Genomic DNA, 13,525 nt, shown 5'->3' on the forward strand with positions numbered 1-13,525 from the left:
AAAAAAACACAACAACGAACAGATAGAAACCTAGGGGAAATGGTAAAAGCAAAGCTATACAGACAAAATTACACACAGAAGCATGCACATACACACTCACAAAAAACAAAAAAGGGAAAAAATATATCATTGCTCCCAAAGTCCACCTCCTCAAGTTGGGATGATTCATTGTCTAGTCAGGTATTCCAGCGATGCAGGATACATCAAGTTGATTGTGCAGATTTAATCTGCTCCTCCTGAGGCTTCTGGGAGAGATTTCCCTTTCTCTTCTTTGTTCGCACAGCTCCTTGGGTTCAGGTGTGGATTTGGATCTGCCTCTCCATGTAGGTCGCCTGAGGGCATCTGTTCTTCGCTCATACAGGACGGGGTTACAGGAACAGCTGATTCGGGGGCTCTGGCTCTTTCGGGCTGGGGGGAGGGAGGGGTATGGATGCGGGGTGAGCCTGCGGCGGCAGAGGCCTGCGTGACGTTGCCCCAGCCTGAGGTGCGCCGTGTGTTCTCCCAGGGAAGTTGTCCCTTGATCACGGGACCCTGGCAGTGGCGGGCTGCACAGGCTCCTGGGAGGGGAGGTGTGGATAGTGACCTGTGCTTGAACACAGGCTTCTTGGTGGCTGCAGCAGCAGCCTTAGCGTCTCATGCCCGTCTCTGGGGTCCTTGCTGATACCTGTGGCTCGCGCCAGTCTCTGGAGCTCCTTTAAGTAGTGCTCTTAATCTCCTCTCCTCTCGCACCAGGAAACAAAGAGGCAAGAAAAAGTCTCTTGCCTCTGGCAGCTCTAGACTTTTTCCCGGACTCACTCCCGGCTAGCTGTGGTGCACTAGCCCCCTTCAGGCTGTGTTCACACAGCCGACCCCAGTCCTCTCCCTGGGATCCTGCCTCCAAAGCCTGAGTCTCAGCTCCCAGCCCCCGCCCACCCCGGCACGTGAGCAGACAAGCCTCTTGGGCTGGTGAGTGGTGGTCGCCCTGATCCTCTGTGTGGGAATCTCTCCGTTTTGTCCTCCGCACCCCTGTGGCTGCTTTGTCCTCCGTGGCTCCGAATCTTCCCCCCTCCACCACCCGCAGTCTCCGCCCGCGAAGGATCTTCCTAGTGAGTGGAAACCTTTCCTCCTTCACAGCTCCCTCCCACTGGTGCAGGTCCCGTCCCTATTCTTTTTTCTGTTTTTTCTTTTGCCTTACGTAGGTACGTGGGGAGTTTCTTGCCTTTTGGGAGGTCTGAGGTCTTCTGCCAGCGTTCAGTGGGTGTTCTGTAGGAGCAGTTCCACATGTAGATGTATTTCTGATGTATTTGTGGGGAGGAAAGTGATCTCCACGTCTTACTCTTCAGCCATCGTGAAGCTCTACTCTTCATTCCCTTTTTTTAATTCTTCAGTCATTTTAAACATACTTATTTTATGTCTTTTCTCAGATTGCTCTATTTTGAGTTCTTAGAGGTACTAATCTTTCTGTTTGTTTTTACTGATATATCTCTCCTAATAGATTGTTTCTTCATGTGATTTTAATTCTTTTATTAGAAGCTCATCTTTGGTTTACTTGAAGGTGTAGGGGATGGGAAGCATGGAGGTTCCATGTGTCCCTGATTGTAGGAGTGCTGTATCAGAGTAATTTTATATTTGCTTCTGTTCAGAGCCCAGGAGTTCCTCCATTTTAAAACCTTCATCATGTTAATTTCATGTTTCAGGGTTTCCCGTACTATGTTTGTGTTTTAAATTCAGATCTGATACTTGTATGGCACATATATGGGGACTTTGATTTCTTACGGGAGACTATTTCCCCACCCTGAACCCCAGTTAATCAAAATTCCAATTTTTCTCCCCTTAGCTGATCAATGGAGCTTTTCTTTTTCTAGTCCACCTTTAACTCAAAGGACATTGCTACCATGTTTTTATCTTCGTGCTGTGGGCCCAAGGTCATCTCTTGTTCCTCAGTAGGCATTACAACCCTAAGCCCTAAACCCTAGGACCTATAATTTAGTCAGCTAATGCCCTGGGCCTCCTAAGCTTCTGCTCAAGGGTTAATTGCTCTTGTTTTTTTAAAGTTTTGTCTACTTTCTTTGCCAGTAAGAATTTTACTTTCTTTTTTCATACTTGGGCATTTAATTTTTTAAATATATACTTTACCCTACAGTCCGATGTGTTTTTAGCTGAGGTGGGGTTTCCATGTTCGCTCAGTTTTCCGTGTTGCTATAATCCTCTCTTTATACTTTTATTGCTCTTCAGAGTTCCCTCAAGGGCCATCTCCAGCTGGTGCATGACCATATTGCTGTGTATGCATGGGTATGATCATGAACATGGAATTTCTTTATCTGTTCCCAGTTTGCTTTGTCTACTTAGGTTCATAACTCGTTATTTCTCATTCCATTTCTGACACGCGGTAGTATACTTTCCTGGATTTTTTTTAAAATTAGTATTGTTAGTCTCCATTTTTGTTTGTTTTTGTGGGGGTTAGGTAGATGTTATACATATGCACTTTCCCTGATTTATTTTGTTCTCTGTCCTTTGATGTTAATATGGGGAAGATGTCGTATGTCTGATTTCTAAAGTTCGTTAAGCCTCTAAAATTTAGTAAACAGTAGTTGTGCAGTACTATTCCCCTTTAAGAAACAGCTAGATTTTAATTATCATAGGATTGAGGTTCATCTTGCCATTTGAGTTTTCTGATATGTCTTATTGGAGTTGATGGAGTTGCAAATCAAGCTTCCTTTGAGAAATAGAAATGACTTTATTTAATTTAGGTAGTTTTTTATGTTAATGTACATTATTTATAAAGGATTCACTTTGAGGAATTCAATTTGCAGCATGAATAGTTCAATTTTCCAGGTATAGTATGATTCAGGACACAGTTTAATTACAGTTAAGAAGTGTCAGCATTGGATTACAAAATCCAACAAATATTCATAAAAACATATGGAGTCCCCCTGCCCTTGGAAATCCATTAAAAATTTGTCTAAAAATAGCAAGTAAAAGTGGCATTTAAATATTTCAGAAATCAAAGTTGAAATGATGAACAGTTCTGCATTTGTTTTATTGACTTTGGCGGTTTCTAGTTATCTTGGAAGAAAAAAAGTTATCCAGAAGTTAAATTATCTGTAAAAGTACATTTAACTGTACCTTAATTTAATGATTTTTATTATGGTGCTCATTTATAAATCATACATGAAAGAGAATGCTATTAACTGTGGGTTCTATGCTTTGAATCATGCAGTGTACTATTCTTTGTTTAAGCTTAGGATTGCATTTATGATTCCAGATGGCAGCTGTTATACGAGTCAATTTGCCAAAAGCATACCTAATTAATATTCATTTAACGTACATGAGAGTCAAAGGACTTCATCTTTTACTTCCGTTTAATGTTGCCTTTCAGCTGCTCCCCATGCATACTTTGTGCTAATTCATTTTTCTGTGGCATGCACACTTTTCTGTCAGATTTTCCTTATTCAGACATCTACTTACATGAGTTCCTGGCTTTTAGTGAAGTCTAGAAATGCATCAATCAGGGAAAATCACCGAATTGTTCCCTATGCACAAAAGCGGGTTGCCAATTGCAGTTACCTTGGTTAGGAACCTTAGAGGCTTTGAGGCTTTTTATGCAGCGTTAAGGTTACTTGCCTGCACATAATATTGCAGTTATTAAATCCTAGCAGTGCTACATGGAATAAGAGAAAAATGTATATGTATTTTAGGAGCTTATGTTCCACATCCACAAGGCAAGTGTAATCCACACAAACTATTTATATAAAGATAATTTGACACACTGGAGTTTACTAATTATTAATGCATTTAAAGGCATTGACTAACTTAGCAGCATATGAAAAACAAAGTTCTGAAGGAAGCGCTCTTCTCTGGGTACCACATCAAGGACAAAGGTTGATGTCTTGAAAGTATCACTGAGCATGCCTAAAATTTGGGTCCCTTGCTATGGAAGGCACTTTAACTTTGTTCTCTAGTGTTACTTCAACAAGGGTGAAAATAAGATAGGGTTCCCAGAGAATGGGAATAAAAGGAAACCAGGACATATAAAATCAACTGCACTTCTTTATTTTTATATAATGAAGCAACTTAAAGTGTCTCTGCTTACTAATAAGGTCAGTGTCCTCAGATGTTTCTGATGAGATATGGTCTGAGTATTAGAAGTAATCTTCCGTGTAGTGGATATGTCTTACTGTGGTAGGTATTTTCAGTAAGAGGCCCATGAAATCCTCCAAGCTGTGGGATAACTGGCCTAGAGGCATCAGGTTATCCCCTCCCTCCATCACTTCTGCACCTTAAACTGATTCTGTTTTGGAATCCATGGGCGTCTCTTGCTTGTTTTTCTCATAAAGGAAGAACACTGACAAAGGGATTTTCAAGCCCTCTTAAATGCCTATATCTCATTATTAACACAAAGTCTTCAAATTTTTGGATAATAAAATGGTAAGGATTCATTCTCTGTCACAGCATACTCTCTGAGTCAGTCAGGACCTCAGCAGGAAATAAATGAAATACTCATATTACAATAATTTGAGGAGGGTTTATTTACCAAGGGGCTGTTCACAAATGTGTGGACAAAGTATATGGGAACCACAAGAGACAGTGCAAGAACCAAGGGAAGCTGACATTGTCACCATCCCTAGTCCTGAGAGACAAAGGGAGAGAGTGGTTCTTGGAACCCAGATGGAGAGGGGAGCATGTAAAATTGGCTTTAAGAGCAGCGACTTTTATTTTGAGAAATACAGCCAACCAGAGTAAAACCTCACAAGAAGGGAACCAGGGGAATGATTACCCTGACCTTACTCTCCTCTTTCCCTCTGGTCTTCTGCTGATGCTCCCCATTGGCTGAACCCAGCTGAAAGCCAAAGGGCAGGTGATTTCAATGATCAGGCTCCTGAGGCATAAAGCCAGATAGAGAAGACTAGAGAGAGAATCTGGGCCTGCAATTTTATTTATTTAATGTGTATGATGTGCCATACTCCTTCTATATATTATTTCACTTAATTTTTATAATAACTCTTTAAGGGAATATTGTATTTAGACCCATTTTACTGATGAGAAGTTGAAGCATAATGAGTCTAATTAATTTGACTTGGGTCACACAGATAACTCAAGTTTGGGCTCATAAATATGATACTATATTTTTTCTTTTTACAAAGCTCACTATTATTAGCTAGCATTTATTGAGAGGTTATTGAGTCTAATTCTCCTAAAAGGTAGCTACTACTATTATCTCCATTTGTCAACTAGGAAAACTAAGGCACAGAAGTTAAACAACTTACCAAGGTTATAGACCTAATAAGAGATAATAGTTGGATTTAGACTCAGAAAGTCTGGTCTTAGAGCTCATGTTGTTAAACAGCTATACTATGTGTTGGCCTCTCATTTGTTTTCTAAAGTGTTTGATTATATTTGCTTTGTTTATCCTTTCCTCCACACGACAAAACAGTGATTAGAATAGCTTATATGATCCTTTCCCTTCTAACTCAAGTCTTGCCCCAGTCTTTAAATGAAAAAAGTGTTTGTAAATGCATTGCCCCAGCTCTTCATACCTTTCCCAAAGAAGGGAAATTCTTTCCTTTACCTTGGTAATCATAACCTTTTGTTTCTGTCTGCACCAGCATTTCACCTCTAGGGTTAGGGAATTGAGTTTGTGTTCTGTACAATTAGGATGGCAAGATGGCCTTATACCTGAGCTGGTTGTGAAAAATATCTCACCTAAATATTTTCAAATTCTGATGCAAGATGTACTGTTTTCTTTTTGTACAGAAATAAACCCTAAACTACCACCATCACCACCACAACAAAATATTGGAGTGGGAGCTTCTAAATCTGTTTTAATAGAATTAAGAGTCCTGAATATTATTAAGTCATAGTTCTCAGAGTAAATGAGTATATTTTATAATTTGTATTATTTTAAATACCTGAATGATACATAGTAATTTTAGAAAACACAGATAAATAGCAAGAAGAATGTAAAAAGTGATTAATGATCTCACAATCTAGAGATAAATACTGTTTACAGTTTGATGTAACATTTCTTGGAATATTATATTTATATATATATGAATTTATTTTGATGGAAGTTTAAAATATATACTTATTTTTTAAAAAATATACAAGTTATTCATGCTCATTGGAGAATAAAAATAAATAATGCAGTTAAAAGGAATCAAAATGGAAATTAACACAGAGCTAGCCAGTGTTAATGTTTTGGTGATTATCTTTCCAGATTATTTTTTAATGCATATGCATGTGCATATATACATCTGAGCACATTTCACAAAAGTGGCATCATGTTGTATATGTTGTTTGTGGCCTGATTTGTGAACACACAATATTCCCCTATTTGGAGGTATTACCTTAATTTCTTTTAAAAAACTTTTTTACAAAAATTGAAGTATAGTTGATTACAATATTGTATTATTTTCAGGTGAACAGCAAAGTGATTAAGATATATATATATATATATATATATATATATATATATGCATGTGTGTGTATATATTTTCAGATATTGAATATAGTTCCCTGCACTATATAGTAAATCCTTGTTACTTATATATTTTATGTATAGTAATTTGTATCTGTTAATCCTGTATTCCTGATTTATCCCCCCCGCCCCATTTCCCTTTGGTAACCATGAGTTTGTTTTCTATATCTGTGAGTCTGTTTCTGTTTTCTATATAAATTCATCTCTTTATTTTTTAGATTTCACATATAACTGATATCATATAATATTTGCCTTTCTCTGTCTGACTTATTTCACTTAGTATAATATTCCCTAGGTCCATCCATGTTGCTGCAAATGGCATTATTTCATTCTTTTTTATGGCTGACTAACACACCACATCTTCTTAAGCCAGTCATCTGTTGATGGGCACTCAGGTTGTTTCCATGTCTTGGCTATTGTAAATAGTGCTGCTATGAACATTGGGGTGCGTGTATCTTTTTGAATTAAGATTTTTTGTCTTCTCTGGATATATGTCCAGGAGTAGGATTGCTGGATGATATGGTAGCTCTATTTTTAATTTATTAAGGAACCTCCATACTGTTCTCCATAGTGGCTGCACCAATTTACATTTCCACCAACATTGTAGGAGGGTCCCCTTTCTCCACACCCTCTCCAGCATTTATTATTTGTAGACTTTTTGATGATGACCATTCTGAGTGGTGTGAGGTGATACCCCATTGTAGTTTTGTTTTTTTAAAAAAAAAACCTAATTAGTTTTTAAAAAATATTTATTTATTTATTTGGTTGTGCTGGGCCTTAGTTGTGGCAGGCAGGCTCCTTAGTTGTGGCTTGCTGGCTTCTTAGTTGCAGCTCACTGGCTCCTTAGTTGTGGCATGCGAACTCTTAGTTGTGGCATGAATGTGGGATCTGGTTCCCTGACCAGGGATCAAACCCGTGCCCCCTGCATTGGGAGCACAGTCTTAACCACTGCACCACCAGGGAAATCCCCCCATTGTAGTTTTGATTTGCATTTCTCTAATAATTAGTGATGTTGAGCATCTTTTCATGTGCCTGTTAGCCATCTGTATGTCTTCTTTGTTCCAAAGTCTATTGAGGTCTTCTGTCCATTTTTTTGATTGGGTTGTTTGCTTTTTCAGTATTGAGTTGTGTGAGCTGTTTTTATATTTTGAATATTAACCCCTTGTTGGTCACGTCATTTGCAAATATTTTCTTCTGTTCCTTAGGTTGTCTTTTTGTTTTGTTGATGGTTTCCTTTGCTGTGCAAAAGCTTTTAATTTTGATCAGGTCCCATTTGTTTATTTCTGCTCTTATTTCTTTTGCCTTTGGAGGCTGATCTAAGAAAATATTGGTGTGATTCATGTCAGAGAATGTTTTGCCTATATTCTTTTCTAGGAGTTTTATTGTGTCATGTCTTATATTTAGGTCTTTAAACCATTTTGAGTTTTTGTATGTGGTGTGAGGGAGTGTTCTAACTTCATTGATTTTAGATATAGCTCTCCAGCTTTCCCAACACCACTCGCTGCAGAGACTGTCTTCTCTCCATTGTATATTCTTGCCTCCTTTGTCATAGGTGAATTGACCATACATGCGTGGGTTTATTTCTGGGTTCTCTATTCTGTTCCATTGATCTACACGTCTGTTTTTGTGCCAATACCACACACACTTGATTGCTGTAGCTTTGTAGTATAGTCTGAAGTGTGGAAGGGTTATCCCTCCAGCTTTGTTCTTTTTCCTCAGGATTGCTTTGGCAATTCTGTGTCTCTTGTGGTTCCATGTAAATTTTAGGATTATTTGTTCTAGTTCCGTGAAAAATATCATGGGTGTTTTGATAGGGATTGCATTAAACCTGTAAATTGCTTTGGGTAGTATGGCCATTTTGACAATATTTATTCTTCCAATCTAAGATCATGGGTTATCTTTCTTTCTTTGAATCATCTTCAGTTTCCTTTATCAGTGTGTTATAGTTTTCAGCATATAGGTCTTTCACCTCATTAGTTAAATTTATTCCTAGATACTGGCCCGTAATTTTCATTTTGTGTAGTGTTTTTGTCTTGGTTTTGGTATCAGGGTAATACTCCTGAGTACTCCTGCCTAGGGCCAGTCCACAAGAGACTCAGCACCCAGCTGCTGTGTGTTTCTTTGGGCCTCCTGGTGTGTGTACTGACAAAGTCTGCATCCAGACCCACCCCTGCTGTGCACATGTTGACAATGGGCTCAGTGGCTGGACCCACCCCCACTGTGTGCCTGTTCACAGTGGGCTCTGTGGCTGGACCAGCCCCCTCATATCTGCACACTGACAGTGGGCTCCATGGTTTGGCCCGGACCATACCCTGGGCCCTCCAGGCTGTCTCCACACAACTAGCTCGAGTCCTCTCCCATGGCCTGTCTGCCTGACAGGCTTAGCTACTGCATGTATTTGTGCCCCCACCCCTTTCCCACTTTGGATTGGAAAGTGCCGTGAGGTGGCAGCTGCCAGTGCTGGTCTCTCTCCACCCTGATTATTAGCAAGCCAGCATGGGTGTACTCCTCACAAGTTGAGCCTAGGCTTCTCCAGACTTTCTGTCTGTCCCAGTGGATTTCCCAGCAGGTAAGGGGCCCCCAGAGTGAAGGTCTGCCTGTATGGACCTTGTCTCCTTTACAGATCCCTCCCAGGGGCTCTGCTTCTGCCCTAATGCCTTTTTTCCCCCCATCCTACCTGGTGGAGATCTTTCTTGCAGCTTTGAATGTATAGGAGATCTTCTGCCAGTTTTCAGTTGGTTTTCTTTGAGAATTGTTCCACAAGTAGATGTATTTTTGATATGTTTGTGGGGGGAAGTGAGCTCCACATTCCCCTGCTCTGCCATCTTGATCCCTCTCCTTAATTTCTTATTTTTGATATTTAGATTAAAAATTTTTTTCATATTATATATATGTAGTTCTGATAAACACTTATAGTTAAATATTAGTGATTTTTCCATGGTGATTTCTTAGTGCTAAATCTCACAATTAAAATTTATGTGTCAAAGAGAATGGGCATTATTAAGCTTTTCATTCATTTTTTCAAATTATTTCTTAGGACGAGTTACTAATTTACATTCTTACTGATAGTGTATGAAAGTACCCATTTTTCTACACACTTATCTACACTGGATATTACTGTTTAAAAAAAGGGGATATGAATTTAAGATAATAAAACAGTATTTTTAAAATTCATATTTCTTTTATTACCAATATGTTGGTGTGTGTATTTGTGTGTGTGTGAATTGCCTATTTATACAAGTGAGGAAGGCTATCTTGTGTAAGGAGCCTGATTTCATGGAATGAATCTCTACATAGGGCCTGTTTATAGAAGAGGGTGGAAAAGATTAGTGGATGGATCTATGTGGGCAAAGGGAAGATACCTAGTATGATATTAAAAAGTGTTCATCAGAAGTTTAAATAGTTGCACAGGATGTGATTTCTTATAGTGTAGATATTGATAATTTAAAAAAAATTGTTGTATCCCTCTTGTAAATGTTTTCAATAAATCTAAATACCATAGTGATCTGATTACTACTGTCACTATTATTTCATTTTTAAAATTAGTTTTTAAATTAATTTTTATTGGAATATAGTTGATTTACAATGTTGTGTTAGTTTCTGCTGTACAGCAAAGTGCATCAGTTATACATACACATATATCCACTCTTTTTATTTTATTATTATTATTATTACTATTTCTGGCTCTGCTGCATGTGGAATCCTAGTTCCCCAACCGGCGATCAAACCTGTGCCCCCTGCAGTGGAAGCACGAAGTCTTAACCACTGGACCACCAGGGAAGCCCCTATCCACTCTTTTTTAGATTCTATTCCCATATAGTTTATTACAGAGTATTGAGTAGAGTTCCCTGTGCTATGCAGCAGGTTCTTATTAGTTATCTATTTTTTAAATTAATTAATTAAATTTTGGCTGCATTGGGTCTTCATTGCTACATGTGGGCTTCCTCTAGTTGCAGTGAGTGGGGCTACTCTTTGTTGTGGTCTGCGGGCTTCTCATTGCGGTAGCTTCTCTTGTCATGGAGCATGGGTTCTAGGTGTGCGGGCTTCAGTAGTTGTGGCACATGGGCTCAGTGGTTGTGGCTCACGGGCTCTAGAGCTTAGGCTTAGTAGTTGTGGTGCACGGGCTTAGTTGCTCCACAGCTTGTGGGATCTTCCTGGACCAGGGATCGACCCCGTGTCCCCTGCATTGGGGACAGTGGATTCTTAACCACTGCACCACCAGGGAAGTCCCTAGTTATCTATTTTATATATAGTAGTGTGTATAGTATATGTCAATCCCAATCTCCCAATTTATACCCCCTTCCCCCCTTGGTAACCATAAGCTTCTTTTCTACATGTGTGACTCTATTTCTGTTTTATAAATAGGTTCATTTGTACCATTTTTTTAGATTCCACATATAAGTGATGTCATATAATATTTGTCTTTGTCTGACTTACTTCACTCAGTATGACAATCTCTTGGTCCATCCATGTTGCTGCAAATGGCATCATTTCATTCTTTTTTATGGCTGAGTAATATTCCATTGTATACATGTACCACATCTTCTTTATCCATTCCTCTGTCGATGGATGTCTAGGTTGCTTCCATGTCCTGGCTATTGTAAATAGAGCTGCAGTGAACATTGGGGTACATGTATCTTTTTGAATTATGGTGTCCTCGGGATATATGCCCAGGAGTGGGATTGCTGGATCATATGGTAGTTCTATTTTTAGTTTTTGTAAGGAGCCTCCACACTGTTCTTCATAGTGGCTGTACCAATTTACATTCCCACCAACAGTGTAGGAGGGTTCCCTTTTCTCCACACCCTCTTCAGCATTTATTATTTGTAGATTTTTTGATGATGGCCATTCTGACTGGTGTAAGGTGATACATCACTGTAGTTTTGATTTGCATTTCTCTAGTAATTAGTGATGTTGAGCAGCTTTTCATGTGCCTCTTGGCCATCTGTATGTCTTCTTTGGTGAAATGTCTATTTTACCATTGTAAAACAATTATACTCCAATAAAGATGTAAAAAACAAAACAAAACAAAACAAAAAGTCTATTTAGATCTTCCACCCATTTTTTGATTGGGTTGCCCATCTATTATAATTCTGTGATAAAATATATGAATTTAATTTTTTTCTCTATAAAGTTCTTTTGATGTTTTTCTACTGGAATGAGCTATCATTACAAATTTTTAGAGCACAGCTGATCAAAACAACTTAAGTATATCCATGTTTTGACAGATAATTAAAAAATAAAATGCTATTCGAAATGCATCTCTTAATGAAACGATAGCGGACTGTTTTTCAATTAGTTTTTTTCAACTTGTAGATGAATTTTATTTCTTACAAGAATAAGACAGGTTTTAACTTTTTTTTCTAATTTAAAACTTTTTTGGAGTATGTAAGCATAGAGGAATTCATTCTCATACACAATTATATGTGAATGGGAAGAATTTTGTTATAGAAGTGTTTCTTAATCCTTTGAATGTCTTTTGAGTTATATGCCATAAATCAGATAATTTATCATCAAAAATTATTTTTAATGATGTCAGCTGACAGTTCAATTAGATTCTCCTTCAATTTTGTTAAAAACAAAGTATTAGAAATTACCTAACTTGCAGTAGGATAATACTCAGCCATTAGTCATTCATTTGGTCAACTGAATTCATTAACATAATATCACATTGTCTTTTTGTTTGGCACACCACAGGCTTTTCCATCCTGTGGCAATGTACTATAGTAAAATCAGTGATGGCTGAGAGGTATGCTTTTTTTTTTCCTGAAGTGGTAGATGGGAGTTGTGAGTGAGGAGCTAGAGAAGGAGAATCTGCAGGTTGCAGGTGTGGTCTCAGGTAGATAAGTATTAGCAGATAATTTGTATGGAAGTTGAAAGTCTGAAATTGATTATCTTAAAAATCTCCATTTTCCCACAAACCCATTGGAAAGTTTTTCATGTACCTCTAGAGGTATATGTACCATGTGTTATGATCTTTGATTTCAAACATGATATATCATTGCTTCATCTCCATTAGTCTTCTTTCCGTGAATAAAACTATAAAGTCCTTAATGGCATAGATTGTATGTTTATATCTTCTTTCCACCTGGTGTGATTCTGGGCATGCAGTAGGAGCTCAGTAAGTATTGCATTAATCTGAATAGGTGCTTGAGGCTATTCTTTCTATAAAATGGAACTGAGCTAAAATATAAGCATAGTGGAAGAGAAAGTGGAGGCAGTTCCAGGAGACAGCAGGTTTGCAGAAATAGGACAACAAAAGCAGCCAATGAACAATAGAATACAATCAACCAGAGGCATTTTCTGGATCAGAATCATGGTTAAACATCTCCTATTTTCACAGGAAAATCAATAGTAATTTTAGATTCCTGTTGTTTTTTTTTCAGTGGTCTTGGTGATTTTGTTTGTTTGTTTGTTTGTTTGGTTTTTTTTTTTTTTTGCGGTACGTGGGCCTCTCACTGTTGTGGCCTCTCCCGTTGCGGAGCACAGGCTCTGGACGTGCAGGCTCAGCGGCCATGGCTCACGGGCCTAGCCGCTCCGCGGCATGTGGGGTCTTCCCGGACCGAGGCACGAGCCTGTGTCCCCTGCATCGGCAGACGGACTCTCAACCACTGCGCCACCAGGGAAGCCCGGTCTTGGTGATTTTTGAGCCAACTTCTGCCCATCTGAATGCCACTCATGCTTCAGGACCCAATGCCCATGTTTCACTTTTTCCTTAAATCATTCCTGACTTCTTTGCTTTCTTCGATTTCTCTGAACAACTATTTATAACCTATATCATATAATTTAGAACTTAATTATATATTATACTGTATAGTTTGAAGTTGGATCCTAAATTTGCCTAGTTTCCTCAATTAGTTTTAAGTCAGGGATTAAATTTTATATTGTACTGTAAATACTTTGTAAATATTTGAAGTTTGAAAGTCCTCCTAAAGTGTAGTGTAGCAATGACTTTGAATGTCAGAAGAATTTGAGGTGCTTAGAAATACTGGTCCTAAAGTATAAGTAACTTGGTTGAGAATCAGATAAACACCTCCCCCCCCCCACTTTTGTATTATCTGTGAGGTT

The sequence above is a fragment of the Phocoena phocoena genome, chromosome X (genome assembly GCF_963924675.1).
Source record: "Phocoena phocoena chromosome X, mPhoPho1.1, whole genome shotgun sequence".
NCBI classification, from domain to species: domain Eukaryota; kingdom Metazoa; phylum Chordata; class Mammalia; order Artiodactyla; family Phocoenidae; genus Phocoena; species Phocoena phocoena.